The sequence below is a fragment of the Malania oleifera genome, chromosome 4 (genome assembly GCF_029873635.1).
Source record: "Malania oleifera isolate guangnan ecotype guangnan chromosome 4, ASM2987363v1, whole genome shotgun sequence".
Classification (NCBI taxonomy): Eukaryota; Viridiplantae; Streptophyta; class Magnoliopsida; order Santalales; family Ximeniaceae; genus Malania; species Malania oleifera.
The window spans coordinates 46,921,984-46,940,408 of record NC_080420.1 but is presented as its reverse complement, the minus strand read 5'-3'; positions in this window follow the sequence as shown (position 1 = coordinate 46,940,408).

Here is an 18,425-nt window from a genome sequence, read left to right as displayed (position 1 = left end):
TTTTTTTTTTGCAAAATGATCGTATTAGCTCATGTTAAGTTAACCCCTTTTGCTAGGGGACACTCGTCCACACGTACTCTTGTTTTCAGTGATGTGAATTACACTTTCTGGAAACAAAGGATGCGTATTTACCTTCAAAACATTAATTGGAAGGTGTGGAGAGTGGTCTCTAAAGGAAATTATATTCCCATGAAAAATGTAGAGGAGGCTAGAGTACCTAAGACTGAGGAAGAATACACTGATGATGACATAAAAATGGTAAATGTAAAGGCAACTACTAGGAATAATTTATATTGTTGACTTTTAAAGTCCGACCCCTGGTTTTGATTTTGACAAACTACATATTACTAATTTGTATGCTTAAGTACTTGAATAGGTTAATCATTCAGATCACACACATGAAAGTGAAGTGGAAGCCAGAAAGGACTTAAAGCACATTATCCTAACTGATTCCATAAAAAGTCAAGAGCAAAAGAAGAAGATATATGTTTTAAATATATATATATGTATTTTTGTTTCATTATTTGGTTTGTAATAATTTATTGTTTGTAATAACTACATCACATACATAATAGGTATTTATGCTCAACAAGACCATAAGGAACCAAATGACTGTAGGGCGTTGACCGACGTTGGATTTTTTGGGTTAGCTCAAATGACCATAGATATACCCTAGGTCCTTGCACGTCACTTGGAAAAATCCCTTATACTTTACAAGTCACATCTATGTTAACAGGGGTAAACTTTAAACTCAAAATCAGGACCTTAAATGAACATTGATAGGGCCTCGATCGATAGAACCTTTGCAGTGTAATTAATTCAGTCGACTGAATAGTGCGAAAGTCAACAGTTTGAATCCGCACGGTCGATCGAACAATTTTTAAACAGGCTATCAACGGTCAACCGAAATGACACGTGCTTGACATCCTGTACAATTTGGTCGAACGGATTTTTAGTGCATTTGGCCACGGTTGACTGAACTTAATTAGTAGTCTACCGTTTCCTCTTTTGGTAGACCAAACCTCGAATTTCTAAAAATCGCCCGCACTATGGTCGACCATATTTATAGTTGAAAAATGCCATGGTCGACCAAAGCTCTTAAACTGGTCGACTAAAGCCTTATTACGGTCGACCGAACCTCTCGGGTTGTCCAATTTTCACCGAGGTAAAATCGGGGTTATTTTTAATTAACCATACTTAAATTTTTTCAAAAATACCGAATGAGTCCCAAACGGTTATATTTTTTGGAGTGTCTATATATGCACCCTCATTTAGTTTGATTAGCACTGATTAGGAAAATCATTAGCTATGAAATTTTTGAAAATTCTTTTTGCTCATACTACTCATTTTGAACAAATTCTTTCAATCTTTCAAAATATATTTGCTTACTCTCCTCACTCTTTGATTTGAAAAACTATTCTTGAGGATAATCATTTTTTCATACTCCTTGTTTTTCAAACAGATTTCAACATGAAGAGAAGTTTGAACGTTTGAGTATTATTGTGTGTTGATATTTCACTTGACCAATCTCACCTGAGCATAAATACCATTATTTCTGAGTGCATTGGTTATTGTTTGAGCACATTGGTACATATCTGCTTAGCATAGAAGCACAATATTTGTACACAGTGATTGTACTCAAATTGTTATATCTGTTTTATTCCTGACGCGTGGTCAAAATAGGGAGACTAGCCCTGTGAATAGTCATGGACTGGTTCAGACCCGGTTAAGAGAACTACGTGCACTATCCTGGTAAGGTATTGTAAACGGTGTTGCTCCACCCTCAAGTCAGCAACTTAGTGGAATCCTTTTACTTGTTAGCTTGAGGCAAGAACGTAGACAGTATTGGCCGAATCCCAATAAGATTTATTGTGTCTGCTCTTAAATTCCTGCATTTTAATTTCCTGCACATGTATGCTTAGATTTAATTAATTATGAATGTGTGCATGATTTAAATATTGTGAATGATTGGAAAATATTTATACAGACCCTAGGTTGTGGTATATTGTTGTTGGATTAGTTCAACCTAGGCATAAATTTTTTAAATACCCAATTCACTTCCTTTTGGGAACACACCAATTCCAACAATTGGTATCAGATTCTCATTGCATAGACTTTAACATTTTTTTTTAAAATATCGCAATGGCTCACGTTGGCATATCCCCATTTGGTGTGGGATGATCCCTTTCAGATCCTCCACTATTTTGTGGTGTAGATTTTATGGTTTGGAAATTGGGCGTTTTTATAAAATCTAGGAATTAGAGGGTTTGGCAAGTGATTGATAAGGGAACTTGTATGCAAACGAATGAAAATGACACTATTTTAGTGCATGCAAATTCATATGCCATGGAGATTCTATATTGCGCTTTAGATTCTAACATTTTTATTGAGATTATGGCATGTAAGAGTGCGAAAGATATATGGGATGAGCTGGAAAGGAAATATGGAGATTCCTAGGAAAAGGAGACCACCACTTCGGAAGTGTCAAGTTCAAATGATTTGGAAGTCAGGGCTAATGCATCAACAAAATAGGAGGTATATGACTCTCACTCTAGTTGGATTGATGATTCGTGTGTTGATTGTTGTGTTGTTTCATGTGCTGAATCATCCATTGAATGTGGTGATAATTCTGTTATTGATGCACTTGATGATTCTTAGGTAGAATACCAGAATATATTATGCGATGAATCATCTGTTAAATTTTTTGATAATCCTACTGATGACATATGCAATGATTCATGTAATGATTGTGTTAAGTTTTGTGATGAATCATATGTTGAATTATATGATGAAAGCATGCTCTTTAACGAAAGACTAGAAAAATATTTATTTAAAATGCAGAAGCATCTAGGTAGGATACCTAAACATAAAATCTTCCTGAGAAATGAAAATAAAAAGGTGGCAAAACAATTAAAAGAATTAAAAGTATATCATGTCACTCTAGAGAGGAAAAAGGTTGAAAGATTTTTGAAAATCATTTTCTTAAAGAGGAAAACTAGAGATTACTCTGAAATGGTTTCAAATTCACAAGTGGGGAAGATAACCAGAATAAACCCCTAGGAATCAAAAAGAAAAATCATTTCAAAAGGGGTTCAAAATTGATACATAAAACCCATAGTCATTCGTCTACCTCATCTTGTAGAAACCGAATAAATAAGCATAATCTTTCATGCATGCATAAAATTTTTTTATTCTGTGAAATGCTATGGAACATTCAATTTACTTGTCCATCTAGAAGTGCCAGAGGCTTAGATAAGGAGATGGTGTGGGTAGTTATGAAAGAAAATACTGTAGGACCTAAAGTGAAATGGATCCAAATTAACATTACATAAATATTTTTAATCTTCCTTAGTTCCTAGGTTTAAGGGATAGTGATGACTATAGGCTCGGGAAGTGGTGCATGCTTAAAATTCCTATTCTTGGTATATGTATTCACTATACACTATTGCCATACTAAGAATCATAAGATAACCAAACCAATACAAAAATTGAATCTTTGCTAGGTAATTAATTTGAAATGCTTAACTCATACTTAAATATAACATCTTAAGTTAAGCCACTATTGTCTATTACACAAGATTGAGTTTTGGGGATCCATCCTATATCATATATCATTATATCCTAAACTCATTTTTGAATATGAAAAGCCTAAATCAAAATCTAACCATCACTCTAGGTATAAGCACTAATGATGATTAAGCTCTATAATACTTGTGCTAATTAAAAGCCATTCCTCTCGTAGTCAAATTTAGAGGCATCCACTAAGGGATTAATATTTTATTGTTGAATCAAATTATTCCCTTTAAGCTTAAAATATAAAATGCCTCTATTTTGGTTCACCATTCCTTCTATAGGACTCTTTACCAAACCATGATCATATCTAGTAAAGATTATACCTATCCATCGGTTTGTATCCTTGCTAAAAATCATGATCATATCTAAAGGATACTTTCCATCTTCCAAAGAGCACTGTTCTAAAAGTAATCATTTACCCCTAGCTAATCTTTGCCAAAAAGGTGTGGACATATTAACTACCACAAAAATACTTTGATTTATGTTCACTTGTAATGAATACTCTTCTGAACTTAATGATAATTTAATTGTTAAGAGTATTTATTCTTTTTTGCTTCATAAGCTGTCAAACATTAAATCAAATCCATTAGAGATTCATATCCTTCAAGATGAGTTGAATGGTTAATATGATTGCCTAGGTCTCAATCTAGATGAATGCATAAAATTCAAGTAGACCTATGAATGTGCATTTTTAAATCCAAAGCCATTCCAGCTTGTGCCTCTCACACGTATTGAGATTCATAGGAAAAGAGGCAAGGTAGGCTTATGACCTTGAAAAATATTGTTTGTGACTTTTTGGTCCGATGAGTCTAAAGAAATCATAGCCAAGCTTGAATCATTAAAAATCATAAGATCCTTGGCTAAGACATTTAAGGATGAAAAAGGAATAAAATGATTAAGTGCATGACTTAGGGGGAACATTTCTTTTTCATAACTATTTATATTAATTGCTCTCATCATCTTATATCATTTACGTCCATCTGCCTTAATGAAAAACAACACTGTACTGAATGCAAACCTATCCATTGCTCTTTATTATTTATATTCCTTGATAAATAGATTATTTTTAATTAATAATTGCTACTTGAGTGCATGCTTAGTCTAGAATGTCTCCTGCACGGAAGATGCAATGGATGTAAATTGCATGCTGGTAGTGGATTATAGGTTGTTGCATGCCCAAATTATTATTTTTTTATTGAAAACAACCAGTTATCAGGTACATTTTTTTTCAGAAAATGTCCAATTTAGAGATGGCATGCTGCCGAAATTTTGACAAAAATTTTTCCGAAATAAAACCATGAATAAAGATGATTATGATAAAATAAATGTTAAAATATTTTTTGAAAGGATGAGTGAAAACTAATTGAATATTAAACCTCATCCTAGAATAATCATCGAATGTGTAGAGGAGCTAAGCTCCATTCCCTAGAAAAAGAGCGTAAAGGATTCACATGCATCATATCATGCTTTTTGAATATTGAGGCTCTTCTTGAAACCTGAACATCAAATCCATTTCTTAAAGATTCATAATTTGATATCTCTTTTCTGATGCATTTGTGAAATATAGGGCTAATTATACTGGTTGCATAAATAGAGTGAACTCATTTTGATGAAGTATATCTGTTTTTAAGAGAGTCTAAAATGATTGCCTATACTACTTGGCCTACTCAGTGTAATTAATCTATGACTAGTACGAGCAATTCATTGTATCTAAGTTAGGATTCAAATCGATAGGGAGAGCATCCAAAATTAACTCCTATTCTGTTTTGCTCACCAATATGTTTAGCTTAGATCTTGAATGAATTCATTGTGGCATGTGCTAAAATGTATTGACTTTTTATATATGTTATTTTGCCATGGTCATTTGTTTGCCATATGATCTGAACTTCAATTGCCATATTTTTCTTAGATCCGTATGGTTGTTTTTCTGGTCATATTTTATTCTGTACCTAAAATGACCACTAGAAAAATTGTACTTGCATGACATTTAAAGTTTCTTTTTTAGCAAGCGCCCCCAGTATTTCTTGACTATATCATAAAGGATATATATATAGACACACACACACACACACGCACGCACACACACACACACACACACACACACACACATTTATATTTATTTACATATATCTTATTACTTGGCAAGAATTGATTTTATATGAGATCTATTTTATTTCTTGCTTATGTGATTAAATGCAATATTTTTAAAACTGTTTTAAATTTTTACATGCCCTTTTGCTAATGCGAAAAAGGGGAGAATTGTTTGAGTAAAATATTGCATATCTTTTATACTCATAATTTGAATGGTCTGAGCTTAAGTGTGCTTTAATGATTGAAACTAAATGCATAATTAATTTTAAATGTCTTCTTTATTGAATATTCTTGTGCTGTACTGTTTATCTTTCAACTTTGCATTTGTTTAGGGGGAGCCTTTCTAGGCTAAACTCCATTTTGCTTCAATGCGTTTGTCATCATAAAAAATGGGGAGATTGTTGACTTTTTGAGTCCGATCCTTGGTTTTGATTATGACAAACTACATGCTACTAATGTGTCTTCCTAACTACCTGAACATGTTAATCATTCAGATCACACACATGAAAGTGAAGTGGAAGCTAGAAAGAATTTAAAACACATTATCCTAGCTGATTCCATGAAAATTCTAGAGCAAAAGAAGAAGATATTTATTTTAATTGTATATGTATTTTTGTTTAATTATTTGGTCCATAATAATTTTTAATCTGTAATAACTACATCACATGCATAATAGGTATTTATGCTCAACATGACCATAGGGAACCAAATGACCATAGGGCGTCGACTGACGCTGAATTTTTTGGGGTAGCTCAAATGATCATAGATAGACCCTAGGTCCCTGCACGTCACTTGGAAAATCCCCTTATACTTTGTAAGTACATCTATGTTAACAGGGGTAAACTTTAACTCAAAATCAGGACCTTAAATGAACACTGATAGGGCCTCGGTTGGGTTCTTTTAACGAAGAATTCAGAAGCACTTGAGATATGAAGATGAGCAAAGAGAAGAGTGAGAACACCACCGTAAGGGAGAACAACCCTGGTGGATTCTAGTTTGGCCCACATCCATTTTATAATCAAGCTGGCCAAATCTAGCTTTTTAGCTTTAAGAAGACACCAAAGAACAAAACATTCCATGTATGAAAGATGGTCGAACGAACCTTGTTTGGGGAGAATATTATAGGAAACAATCTTATGTAGAATTTGAGCTTTTAAATTGAGTTGCTTATATAATGGAGGATGCCCAAAGTATATCGGTTCATTTTCTATAATTAATGGGAGAAAGGGTTCAGGAGTAAAACCTTGTTCCAAAATCCAGGATTGAATGGGAGTAGGACATTCATATTCTCCTGGAGCGATTTTGAAGATAGGAGATGGTATTTCAAAATTTAAAAGAATTTTCTTCCCTTTAACTTCAGATGAAAAAAATGTGACTTTCATAAATCAAGTTTGCGTAGAATATTTTGATGAGATGAGGAAAGATGCCTTTGGGTTGCTGAACAATGAAATCATACCATCTTATATTTTTAAATGATGGGAGATTTTCAGGAAATTCAGTAGTGAAGAAGGAGATATCTAGCACCCTACCTAGAATAGGATCAATGGTGCCAAGAGAGGCACAATAATGGAGTTTGGCTTGTGGTGCAACATGCCATTTTCAATATTTTGTTCATCCTTTCCTGAAGAAGATCCATGATTTGCCATTTTTTTGGTGCGAGGCATAATTGGAGTAGGCGAAAAAGCTTGATTGGAAAACCCTAGACTACGTGAGATTGACTTTTGAAGAGTGAATGAAGCTTCGGATTGAAGGATTTTTGGTTGAGAGTGAAGGGAGATAGAGAAAGGTGAGTTTAGAGGAGTGATGGAGCAGACTTTAGATGTCTGAAATTAGGGTTTTGAAGGAGTTGTTATATTTAAACTCCGCGACTTCAGAAGATTGAAGATTATCTCCAGTCGTCTGATTTAGTTTTTCTTGCATAGCCATAATCCAAGAATCGTCATTTAAGGTTTCTTCAATGTTCTTGGGTTCATCTTGAGTTAAAAATGCATAATGGTTGCATATATTTTTTAATGATGCTCTAGTGGTTACTCCTTTTGATAGTTCTCCAAGAATTTGATCTTTTGGATGACTTTTAACATATTTCCACTCTTTTGGTAGTTCTTGGTTTTCTATGGAGTTTTCATTTGAAGTTTCATTATTTTTTTCTTCTTTTATTTCAAGATTTTCTTATTTTTGTGAGATATCTTCCCTTTCATCATTCTTACTTTCTTTGGCATAGTGATTTGATTCATCAAAAGTTATATGTATGGATTCAACGATAGTAAGTGTTCTTTTATTAAAAACCCTATAGGCTTTACTATTTGTGGAATATCCTAAGAAGACACCTTCTTCAGATTTTGCATCAAATTTACCTAAATCATCTTTATTATTGAGAACAAAGCATTTACATCCAAATACATGGAAGTAGGATATGTTGGGTCTTCTACCATTCCATAGTTCATAAGGTGTTTCATCTAGTTTTGATCTAATAGATACCATATTTATAACATAACAAGCTGTATTTACAGTTTCAGCCCAAAAGTGCTTAGGTAAATCATTTTCATTTAACATGGTTCTTGCCATCTCTTGAAGGGTTATATTTTTTCTTTCAACTACTCCATTTTGTTGTGGAGTCTTAGGTGCTGAAAAGTTATGGTTTATACCATGATCATCACAAAATTTATCAACATCTTTGTTTTTGATCTCTCTACCTTGATCACTCCTATAGTTACGTTATAACCTGTTTCATTTTGTAGTTTCTTGCATAGAGTGATTAACATGTTACAAGTTTCGTCTTTATTTGCTAAGAACAATACCTAAGTATATCTTGAATAATCATCTACAATTACAAAGACATATTGTTTGCCTCCTAAGCTTTGTGTTCTAGTAGGGCCAAATAAATCTAGGTGCAAGAGTTCTAAGGGTCTACTAGTTGATATGTACTTCTTCTTTTTAAAACTTGTTTTGACTTGTTTTCCTTTTTGGCATGCATCACAAATCTCATCTTTTATAAATTTTGTATTTGGTAATCCTTTTACTAAATTTTTCCTGGATAGTTTAGATAATAGGTCCATGCTTGCATGTCCTAGCTTCCTATGCCAAAGCCAACTAGTTTCATTCATGGCTGCTAAACAAGTCACATTTTGATTAACTAGGTTATCAAGATTTATACAATATACATTATTTACCCTATGAGCTGTGAATAAGGTTTCATCATTCTTAGGATTTTGAATAATACATTTGTCTTTCTTAAAAATTATTTCAAAAACTTTGTCACTTAATTGACTAATACTCAAAAGATTATGTTTTAAACCATCTACCAACAACACATCAGCAATTGTAAGAGAGGGTTCTTTACCTATTTTACCAATGCCAACAATTTTACCTTTGGTATTGTCACCGAACGTCACGTATCCCCCATCTTTTTGTTTTAGTGTGGTGAACTTGGTTCTATCTCCGTTCATGTGTCTTGAACACCCGCTGTCCAAGTACCACTTTTCCTTTGATGGTGTTGTCCAAAAAGCACACCTACAATGAAGGATTCATGATGTTAGTTTTTGGAACCTAAATTTTCTTAACTTTCTTTGGATTATTTCTAGTTCCATTGTTAACTTTCCATTCACCTTGAACTTTAACATATTTTCTTTTGAGTGGGCAATTGAACATAACATGTCCTTTATTCTTGCACATGTAGCAAGTAGTGTGTTCATGTATATTGGTTGAGGAAGTACTAACATAGTGCTTTGCTTCTTTAACAAAATACCCTATGAATAACTTTTTACTTCTTTTATTTGTTTTTCCATTATATCTGATTCCTTCTCTATTTCCACGTGATCTTTGTTGTCCAATCATTCTTTCAAAATTTTCTTTACCTTTGGTAAAGTTATAAATGATTTTCTCTTTATCCTTTATTGACTTTTTAAGTTAGATTATTTCTGAATCCTTTTTATTTAGATCATCTACTTGTATTTTGCCTATTTCTTGAGTCATATCTTTTATTTTCTCTTCTAACTTTTCAATACGAGATTCTTTCTCCTTTTCAATGGATTTAGAAGATTTAAGTTGTTTTATTAGTTTTTCATTTTGTTCTTTCAAAGTTATGTTTCTTTTGGAGATTTTGATAAATAATTTATGTAAGGAAAATAGCTCAACTTGTTGTTCTTTATAGGAGGGCATGCCGTCGCAAGATTCATCACAAGATTCATTACTAGATTCCGTTGATGAGGAGTAGTGAGAATTTACCTCTTCATCATTTCTCTTCCTTCTTCTTCTTTTTATCCTTCTTGAGTAAAGGGCAGTCCGGTTTGATGTGTCCTAGTTTCTTACAATGATAACATATAGGAGGGTCATTTTTATTTTTGTATTCTTTTCTACTAGTTTTCCCTTTCTCAGATTTCTTTTTATAAAACTTGCTAGGAAACTTTTTATTTCTCCTATAGAACTTGCCAAATCTTTTAGTGATGAATGCTAATTCATCTTGGTCTAGATAACTAGATTCACTTTCATCTTCACTTAAGCTTTCACTAGCAGCTTTTAAGGCAATGGACTTCTTGTGCTTAGGTTCATGGTTTCTTTCTTTTAATGTCATTTCATAAGTGAGTAGTGAACCTATAAGTTCATCTAGTGAGGTAGTCTTAAGGTTTCTACCTTTGGTAATTGCAGTGGCCTTTGGTTCCCATATGGAGAGAAAACCTTTTAGTATTTTCTAAATCATTTCATAGGTGGTGTAGGTCTTTCCTAAAGCACTTAGTGAATTTATTATGTTAGTAAATCTAGTATACATACTAGTGATTGTTTCATCCGAATTCATTTTGAAAGCTTCATACTCACTCGTTAGCATGTCAATCATATTGTCTCTAACATTTACGGTTCCTTCATACGTTACTTCTAACTTGTCCCAAATTTCTTTGGCCATTTTGTAGGCCATGACTCTATTGAATTCATTTGCGTCTAAAGCACAATACAAGACATTTATGACACTTGAATTTATTTGAAACATTTTGTAGTCTATATCGGTTATATCCTTTTTATCTTTAGGAATTTGTTTTCCATCCACTATTTTAGAAGGAATTAGATCTCCATCCATGACTACTTCCCAAGCTTTCCAATCCATATGTTTAAGATAGATTTGCATTCGTTTTTTTCCAAAAAGTATAGTTATATCCACAAAAGATTGATGGACGGATTGATGATTGATCCTCTCCAAAAGGAGCTACTCCTATATGTGCCATTAGATTTTTTTATAGTTTCTTGTTAAGATTTACTATAACTATGCTCTGATACCAATTGAAATTAGAATAGCTTTCCTAAGAGAGGGCTGAATTGGATTAATTAAAAATTTAACCTTTTTTCAACTTCTTACTTGTTTTAATGCAACAACAAGAAAGTAAATCAATTAGCTCATGATCACAACCAAATCACACCACAAAGTACTGAAAAATTAAAAAAAAATTCCAACCGACCAATGTATGAAAATCAATCAATCATTCAAGAATTTCTTGCTTTTTGGTAGGAGCCCTATAGTTGTTTGCAAACCCTGCTTTGAATGGAATTGTATTGTGCTTCTCTTAATCAAGATTTTCGCAAATTAACCAACGTACTCCTTTGTGGGTTTCCACAAATGGTTAATTAAAACGTACTTTCTAAAATCAAGAGTCTTCTTTGAATTTGGATTTTAAGCCTTGCAACCTACACTTAGCATGCACAAGAATATATGATGTAGAAAATAAAAAGAGTAAGGATGAGAAAAGCACCAAGATTTATGAGGTTCTACTTATCCACAGCCTACATCCTCACCTTTGGCAAACCATCAAAGGATTCCACTAGCTTAGTTCCTTTACCGGGCGGAACAACACCTTTTACAACCACTCCTTCAAGTAGGCTAGAGCCCGCCTCTCCAAACAATATTCCCACGTTTAGTCAATGATCGAACAAGTCTGGAATCGTCCAATAACTACAAGAGAAACAACAAATAGATGTGTACAAAGAGTGCTCACATACAGAGCTGATTAGTACAATTCAAATCTATATACTTCAGATTTTAAATATCAAAAATGAAATACAATTCGGAGCTCAAGATTAGAATTCACCAAGTCCCCTTTTCTCCAGATGAGAAATCAGTATGTAGAACTCAGGGATTGATGGTCAATACTTTTAAAAAATCAGCACTTTCAGATTGCAAGTGGTTGAGCAAGTAGTGACTTTGAATGCAAGAGAGCTTAGAGCAGATTTTTCAATTCTTGGTGTATTTCAATTTGTAAAACCATGTATTTATAACCTAATAAAATGAGTTTCGTGCTACCCAAGATTACTTGGAGTGTTTCCCAAGTTTTAGGAAAATTTGGAGCACAAGAAACCAATTTAAAACATTTGAAATATTTAAAAAATTTGACCGTTAATAGTGTTCAGACGAATGAACCTTCGGGGTAAGTCTTCTGAAGTTCCTTAAAGTTTTGAAAATTTTGAACTGGACACAGGGTCAGACGTCTGAAGTTGGGGTTCAAACTTCTGAAGTTTTGGGTTCAGACGACTGAAGTCAGAGTTCAGTCTTCTAATGTACTTTTGCCAATTTTTGTGTTTCACCAATAAATCTTTAGACAACTGAACTTAATCTTCAGACTTTCGAAGTAATTCTTCAGACGACTGGGTTTAAACTTTAGTCTTCTGAAGTTGACACTTCAGTCTTCTGAGTAGTATACTTTCTGGATTTTTATTTCCGTTTCAAAAATATGTTTTGCTCTCTTTCTTTGTTCTTTTATATAACATTTTCTGGGATTTTAAATAGGTAGGTAAGTCCATATATTTCCCCTAAAGAGCTTCAAATGATATTTCAATATATATTCAACTTTGAAGTACTTACATTGCTCATTTGAAAACCTTATACTCTTAGCTTAAAATCTTCCATCTCATGGTCACTTTGAAATCCCTTGGACTTTAGCTTGGGCTGGTTTTAGTTTCCCCATGCATTGATCAATCTAGTGTTGCTTTGAGCTTCTTTTGGATCACTTGTTAATGAATGTAGCTTGATGGTCCATAATGATCCTTGTATTATTGTCAAACCTGAAACATCATTACTCAACCATTCCAAGCTACATTATCCTTTGTTTGTTATTACCAAAAATGATTGAAAAGCCCAGTTAGGCCAACACTTGTGAATCACAGTCGACTGAACTTCGGTTTTTAAAATTTATAACAGCGAAGGAAAGTTTCCAAAACTGATTGCTTGGTCTCCAAACTTTGTGAAAACTTGGGAAACACTCAAAGAAATTTTGGGAATACGAAAAAAATTACATTTTCTATCTATAAATACATACTAAATGTAACGCCCCAAACCCGAAAACCTGGTTCGGTGCATTATACCTGAATAAACAGTGCTTCGTGGTGCCCCTAATCCGCCTGGTGGGACTTGGGTGGCACGTAATCCATTTCTTGTACCTTTTATTCAATTAACAATTACGCAATAGAAAACATAACTACAATCCTCAACCAATATAATACTAGAGTTTTCTGCATTTATCTACATTCCAAAATAAACCATTCATCCATCTGTATCCACATATATACATATCTCCAAAAGCATAATCCACAACTTCAAATATTCACAACTCAGAAGACTTAAAACATAAAACATAAAATATAAAACTTATACATCCCAAAAGTAACATCAAAGTTTATACCATTTTCCTTTCTATAACCAAAAATGCTAGAACAATCCTGAGCTCTCTAAGCTCGATCACGTGGAGGTCCTGAAAAAGAAAAATTTGTATTCGGATAAGAGACATCTCAGTAAGGGAAGAAACAATATATTAAATCAGTGTGTGGCCAACATGAGGTTTGTAAATAATATATGTATATGCATTCATCTTTTGCATATCATTATCATAATTTCTAAAATCCTTTCCTCAACCTGATCAAACACATGTAAGGTATTTTACCCATGAGAATACTTAAGGATTGAGGTGTTTACCCATCTACCCCTCTGCTATGATACTATAGGCAACCAATGGTCACAACGGAACCATATTAGGGCACTTACCTTACTCCATAAGCCCTCAGGTGAAAAAGTAATCTCGTACTCACATAATTCATACAAAGGTATACTAGCAAAGGCTTACCCACCCATACAAGTAATTTCCCTCTACCTTAATACGTTATGCAACATATTGCTACATCTAATGCCTACAAGGGAACTCAACTTTCTCAGCAAGCCCTCGGGTAAAGAGTTTGCCTTGCCTATATAAATACATATCATACTAGCGTGAATACTGATACTATAATAATACATTACTCTGTCTGTCATTTATTCTGTATTTCTCATCTGTTCATGTTTTTAGCTTTGACATTTTGTAGCATTTCACTTTATATGGCTCTTTCCCATTGTACATTGTTCACATTTCATATTTTATTTCCATTTGATTCATATTTCATTTCATTCTCATTCTCATTTCATTTCTTATATTAGTACTATAGCTCATTTCAGCTGTACATCAGTTAGTCCGCATAGATATGGGTTATTCTGCTACTACAGCTCCTTTCAACTGTTCATCAGTTAGTCCACATAAATATGCGCTATTCTACTACTACAACTCCTTTCATAACACATTTTCATTCTTATTTCATTTCCTGTATAACCTGCATTTCATACATATAACATAATTCAACATAGAATTTCCATTTTACTCATGCCACATAATTTGACAATATATTTCAAACATTTTATGTAAAATAAGTTAACCATCATTTATCATTCATATTTTAAAAGTATACCTTTAATTTCCTGCACAAGTATCCTAAAATTTTTTTCACTTTCATCAATCCATTTTCACAAATACATATCTAATAAAACAGCCGTAGGCTCAGAAATTATAATTTAAACAGTTGGCATTTTAAACCCATACGGAAACATATACATATATACATAACATAATCCATTTATCCGTTTAATTCATAAAAACCTAGTTTAATATATATTCCCCTTTACTTGCTTTCTTGAACAACGCCACCAGGAACCCCAAATGATGCCTGTGGCGCTCATCCGAACCTTGAATCAAATACCCTAGTTTAATCAGATAAACCCCAAATAATCTACTATTTCTGCATTTCCTCAACCTATAAACCTCAAATAAACGTTTAAAATCCCAAAACTAAGAATTTTTACCCTTACCTCAACTTTGGAGCATTTCTTGAAAAGCCCAGTTTAGAAATCTGCTCTGCTAAATGTGTAGAGAGTCTTCCCTAGAACACCGTAGCGGTCTTCGTTTGTCGATTCGGGCTGAATTTGAAAAGAAGGCAAAAGAGATGATTTCTAAAGAGAGAAAATGAAGGAAAACTATTTTTTTTTTTTGCAAAGAAGCAACCCTTGTTCCTTTTATACTCAATGTTGTCACGTGGCTTCGTCGACGAACCACAAAAGGGACTTTGTCGACGAGAAGATGCGTTCGTCGACGAAACTTAAAATATAAAGTTTGCTCACTTGGGATCTCTTCGTTGACGATGGACTAAACTTCGTTGATGATCCTATATAAACTACTCGTCGACGAGGACAAGATATTCGTCGACGAGATCTGTTGTTTTCTTTCCAAAATTTTCCCTTTTTCCCTTTATCCTTTATTCATCTATTCCATCTATTATCTTCCTAATTAGTTAATCATTATAACTTTTTGGGTCGTTACACTAAACCCAAGGATTACATACACCAACAATTACCAACAAGGAGCTATTGATCAAATTCTCATACTTTCAAATAGTTCTTGCTGAATATTTTGCTGAAAGCTATTACTGAGTACTTGCTGAATTAAAGCTTACTGTTCTTGTGCTCTAACTAAGTTTTACAATCTAAGAAAGAACCCCAGTGATATTTACTTTGAGCTTCATCTCTTTATATTGTTTATTTGCTGAAGCATATTGTGCTTTTAACTTGTACAAGTCTGCTCTAATTGTGAGTGTTCTTTGTACGACAACAAAGTTTGTTTTTCCTTGTTGTTTTTGACGATTCAGGGTTGTTGAATCTTTGGCTAATGAGAAAGGGTATTCTTGTTAGAGAGGTATCTCCACCTGAGAAAGAGAGAGTTTGTAACATATCCTAAAAAAAAAAGTAAAAATCCTCACAACGATTGCTTAGGGTAAGGACGTAGGTTGCAGGCCGAACCTTATAAAAAATACGGTCTTTAGCTCTTCTCCCTACTCTCTTTAATTTACTGCAAGCATATAACCTGCTTGTATGATTATTTAACACTTGCTAAACATTGGGAGTCACTCAATTTTTTTATCCATATTTGATATCAGCAAAACTATTTTGTTTGGTTGTTTATTGGATATTGAGAGCTTACCAAAATCCTAATCTTAATTGGTATTTGAATCAAGGAATTAATTGATTGGTAATATTCTGAATATTGAAGTTCTTGAAATATAACTGAGACATATCTTGAGAATATGAATATCTTATTGAAGTTATATTACAAGAAAATTGAGATCAATCTTTGTTTAATATGCAGCTGATAGAAATCTTATATGATTACTTCATCTATTTTACAAGACACTTCAAATTGGTTTATTGGGACTATTCATCGAAGTTATTATCATTGTTGAGAAGAAAAATTGATTCTGAAATTTGGTTATGTATTGAAGTAATCTCGTGAAATAAACTATTCTGTTAAAGCCAAATTGTAGAGTTCTTAAGATAAAATTTTGAAACTAATATTATCTTTGATATATATTAAAAGGAAAATCTGATCTGAAATTGTTATCCATTAAAGTACTAAAAGTTGTATAAGTAACATCATCTTTTGTTGGTTAATATAAATAAAGTGGTTGATAAGAATTCAGTTGTTGATTTGAAAGTGTGATTGCAATTAACTTAAATTGAAAAAGGGTTATACTTAAAAAAATTTATAAAGAAATTTTAAAAACCCAATTCACCCCCCTATTGGGAGTACACCGTACTTTTTATTTTCCTTTGAAGCTTTAAGTGCAATGGATTTCTTATGTTTGCTAACTTCATTTGTCCTTTCATTTATAGGGATCTCATACGTGAGAAGTGACCCTATGAGTTCATCCAGGGAAGTGTTTTTTAAGTTTTTGCCTTCAGTTATGGCAGTAACCTTAGGTTCCCAAATAGGAGGAAGTCCACTACGGATTTTCCTAATCATTTCATATGTAGAGTAGTTCTTCCCTAGTGCATTAAGGGAGTTAATTATATGAGTGAACCTAGTGTACATACTAATTATGTACTCCTCTGGGTTCATCCTAAAGGTCTCATACTCACTAGTGAGCATGTCGATTTTACTGTCCCCTAAGATCTGCAGTTCCCTTATAGGTTACTTCTAATTTGTTCCAAATTTCCTTTGTAGATTTGCATCCCATTATCCTGTTAAACTCATTAGCATCTAGCGCGCATTATAAAGCATTCATTGCATTGAGTTTATTTGTAGTTGTTTCATATTAGTTTCACTTAATTCGATTTCATCTTTGGGAACTTCCTTGTTATCTACAATCTTAGAAGGCACATAGTCGCCTTGAGTTACTACTTTATATACTTTCTAATCCATAGTTTGCAAAAATATTCTCAAACGTTGTTTCTAGAAGGTGTAGTTCACACAGCAAAAAATAGGAGGTATAAATGAGGATTGCCCTTCCCCAAAAGGGGATACACCTATGTTTTCCATTTAGATATTTGTGTAACTACTTATTAAGATTTGCTACAACTTAGGCTCTGATACCAATTGAAACTAACGGTGTAATCCCAAAGGGGGGGGGGGCGTGAATTGGGTATTTAAAAATTATTTAGTGGAATCTCCGTTTATTTTAAACCTTTTAAATTAAAACCCATCACAATCTCACTCCAATATCAAAGACAATATACTAATCAGCGAATGTACTATACCAATAGACAATCATAGGTACATATGAAACTGAAAAATACAAATCAAATTTTTACCTTCAACAATTTTAGCAATTAGTCCTGAATTCCAGCAACAACCAAGTCTCTTCTTAAGAAAATAATTCAATAATATAAATTAGGTAGACTAGCTAATTGTGATTTGAACAATTAATCAACCACAATAACTTAACTTCAGCCAATTACAACTAAATTCAAGTATCATCATTTGTCTGTATGTTTAGCCAGAAATATAAACCATACAAATCTTCAAGGAACCAATTTATTTACTTGAAGCAAACACAATCAAAACTCAGTGTTCAGCAAATTTCTAAACAAATTCTAGAAAAATGCACGCAAATTATAAAGTTCAGAATTTAAAGATATAGGGAAAGAAGAGCGAACACTGTATTTTTTACAAGGTTTGGCTTACAACCTACGTCTTTGCCTCAAGCAATGTGCTACGAGGATTTCCTTTACCACTTTGTTGAATAGGAGGAGCATCCCTCTCTCCGTTGGTAGGTGGAGACCCCTTTCTAACGAGAACACCCTCTCGCTAGGTAAGGATTCAAAACCTCGAACCGTCAAAGTGCAAAAACAAAAACACAAATTATTTATACAAGATAAACACTCTTAGCAGAGTAGAAATTGTACAAGTTAAATCACTATATACTTCAAGAAATTAATATAGAATTGAAGCTCACAAAGAGTTCTAAGGTATTCTGATTGTAGAATGAAGAATTGAGAAAACCAAATCAGAATTTCGTTTAGGGCTTTCAGTAGAAACTCATAGTAGTTTTTTAGAGTGTATATCAAGAGTAGAACAAGAATTTGAATTGTATGTGTGAGTATTGGTTACCCTAATTTGTGAAAAAGTCATCTTTATATAGAGTAGAAAAAATTG